Source organism: Carcharhinus amblyrhynchos, chromosome 16, assembly GCF_965287045.1.
Source record: "Carcharhinus amblyrhynchos chromosome 16, sCarAmb.v2.hapA, whole genome shotgun sequence".
In the NCBI taxonomy this organism is placed as follows: Eukaryota; Metazoa; Chordata; class Chondrichthyes; order Carcharhiniformes; family Carcharhinidae; genus Carcharhinus; species Carcharhinus amblyrhynchos.
The window spans coordinates 61,467,049-61,470,530 of record NC_137339.1 but is presented as its reverse complement, the minus strand read 5'-3'; positions in this window follow the sequence as shown (position 1 = coordinate 61,470,530).

Sequence of the window (3,482 nt, the reverse complement as noted above, 5' to 3'; positions counted from 1 at the left end):
TTAACCAAATTATCCAACTTCCCAGCTGATTTCGGCGACACTTGGACATGTAGTCCAAGATGCACCTTAGACCCCGGTATTCCGTAATGTTACACTGTTTGCTGTATGTTCCCATGCCTTTGACTTACTCCGGAAGTGCATTAGCTCAAAGTTTTCAGAGTTCACTTTTATTTTCCATTTTACTGTCACTATCATTATCCTCTTTTGATTTAATGCTTTCCACCTCGCTTTTTAGCAAACCAACTTTTTTTTATGATATTGACAAACTTTCTGATCACACCTATCAAAGGAACAGCTTTATAATCATTGTCCTCTTTAAGCAATATGAGACACCCTACATCCATCGCCGTGTTGCACCAATGGTGGTATGTTTTACGTCATATAAACAACTTTCAGTCACCGCATCTGCCACAAAGCCAATTTCGCAAATCGTTGAGCTTCCCATCGGCTCTTAATACATTGATAATTTTGTCATGCAGAATCTGATCAAAAGCCTTGCTGAAGTCCATGTTCAGTACATTAGCAGCGCCGTGCTTATCTGAACACCCAATTAGTTCGTTGAAACAGTTAATGCAATTTTTTAAGAGATGATTACACCCTGACAGATCGTTGCGCTCTACGCCTGATTATTCCTTGCGTCTCCAATCTAACAATATATTACTGCATTCATGATTATTATCTTACTTTTTGTCCAATATCACGTTGTTATCAGTAATCGTTCAGTACAACAAGTGCTAAGGCATGTTTACTGCTAGGATGTCTATAAACAACATTTCAATTTTGCAAATTTCCAGTTCTCACGAAATTACTGCCGGAATATGCATATGTGCTGCAATTTTATTAGACCTAGGGCTTTTGTTATGATTGTCAAATATATCCAAAGACAAAGGTTGTTTATAGTTTTACTTACACTTCGCGCATTTCGAACCTTGTCCGTTTTTGCATACTTCAGCCTTCTCTTTCTCTTTCTCTCGCTCTTTAAGTGTGTGCGATGTCACGATTGCAATTAGACTTTGGCGACCACTGTATTTGGTCTCTTCCAAATTTATCGAAACTTCACTCGCTTATCACCTCATTTCCAATTGCCATTTCCCTGAAGGCTGCAAAACAAAATATGCGTCACGTGTCGAGTTGACGACGCACAATTCAGTTGGAAAGTGCAGCATCGTTCATCTAATCCTCCCACTACTGCCCATAGACTATAATCTGAATGGAATTCCTTCCACTAGTACATTGATACTGTCCCATTTCTCATATCCTACATTAAATTTTGTGATGACTACTGACATTTAATTCAGCGTTCTTTTTTTCTGCTTCAGATTTGAGCTGCATCGACTGTCAAACATAGCAAATACATACACTACGACAAACGTGCGATTGTATTCCCCTGGACACTTCTCCAAAAGCAGACAACTGAGCCAACCAATTGTAGCGGGAAGACCCAAAAGCCTTGTGGAAGATGGCCCCCACAAAACGTCAACCTTTTATTGCTAAACTCGCCAACTGAATGTCTTTCAGACAACGGTAGCATGCTCATTCGGTCAACCACTAAGAACCTCCCCCCCCCTCCCCACCCCCTCCACCCGGAATTTGTTAATACCTTGAACTTGTTGAACAATTATAAATGCTAAGTCGCTTTCCATTCCATTTTTCTTCCGTCTAACGATTTTGCCCGCTATCGAATTGCAACCTAATGCACCAAATCAGAGTCGTACAGCAGGAAACCTAAGAAGAAGCTGTTGTAATTCATATTTTTTTCTGCTGCATATGGAGAACATAAAGGAAAATCGGGAGCCCTGTGTCAAAGGATGTCACGGCGGCAACACCAACAAGGACCATTTGTTTCAATGTGAATTCCCAAGAATGTCCTGCAATTAATTACATTTCACTGTGCTGTGATCATAATACATTATGCAACTAGAATCAGACATATGTTTTCTTTAGTGCAATTTGCGCCAGAATAAAAAAAAAGTTCGTTCAAATACACGTAGAACTTTATGCAGATAATCGTTATTAATTCCTGAAAGTAATTAGTATACAGATTATAAAAATGCAATTGTTTCCTTCCTTTGAGCAGACGAAATGGTTAAAACAGTAAAAGGTTTTTGAGTTTTGTTTTCAGAAATGCCTACGCATCTCCACTGATGAATGCTTAGATAAGACCTATGTTTGGAAGATATGGGCTCACAAAAACCCAGTGGACTTTAGCAGAAAAAGTGATGGAACAATCTGTGTGAAATTCTGTGAAAGGAGTTTACTTGATGAAGTGCCATGCATTTTGTTCAGACAGGGGTGCGAGAACCCCCCTATTTTGCCAACAATAAGCAAATGGACATGCCACAAATTCTAAAGTCCAGTTGCTCTATCTAGCAGCTGATTGGTTAACTTCCATCTAAAACGGCGGCCACTGTAAGTAATAAGATGATCGTTGATTGGTCAGTTGTCCCATTGTGAGTTCGACATCAAGGAACAAAATGATCAGAAACTGATTAATAAATTGTGACATCGTGACTATTTTAAAGAAGCAAATGTTGTTTGTGCACAAAATTAAAGTGTGCCAATAAACATCAATGGCGAGGATCAATTTAAAGTTATCCTACACAACAATTATCTATCATCTGACCACATTTAGTATATTGGGTGCAGGGCTGGTCGTCATATGATAAGGACATGAAATATTGAAGAGGCTGCAGGTCGAGAGTAGTTGATACGTAAACGTTTATATTTCAAAAAGTAAGTGGCCAACTATTTTTGTCAAAAAGTGCCTGAAATAATGCAGTTGAGACGATTAAAATAGTTTTCCAATTAACTAAGGTACGTTGATAAAGATATAAATTTTACTGAATAAACATGCTTAGCGACGTTGTAGTTGTTTTCCTTTCAGGGTTTGCTGGTATGCGGCAGGCAACATCTCGAATGTCCTGAAAATTCATGAGTTGCAATACTTAGATCAAAAGAATCGATTATCTCTTGTACTTGGAATCCCTTAAAATTGGAACAATGTCATCGTTGAGGAACTCACAACACAATTACCTCTGGTCTTCAATCAAAAAGTGAAGATCCCACATCGAAGAACCTAGAAAAGAATGTTGCAAAAGTTCTGCAAGAACTTGACTCATGCACTACGTTTTTACTGCAGATTCAGCAATTCATTGTTTGTTGTACCAATCCAGATTCTCGCATGAATGCCACAGAAGAGAAATAATGGCGATTCAGTCAAGACGTCGGAGCTATGGTTCCACCACAAAAAGAAACATGGGGAATTTCCACACAAACAAAGTGAATTTCTGGGAGGATTTCTGAAGAGTGCTGATCAAAATATCCGAGGTGAAGTGAACGACTTTGGAAATTACTTGATACCAGTGCATAAAGATTAATGTGGAGTGCTGTGCGATTTAGCTGCTGGAGTGTATTGCAGCCTTATGGAAAAAGATGTCCGCTATTTGTCGTTGATGTGGGAAAATCACCACATGGAGTCAGAT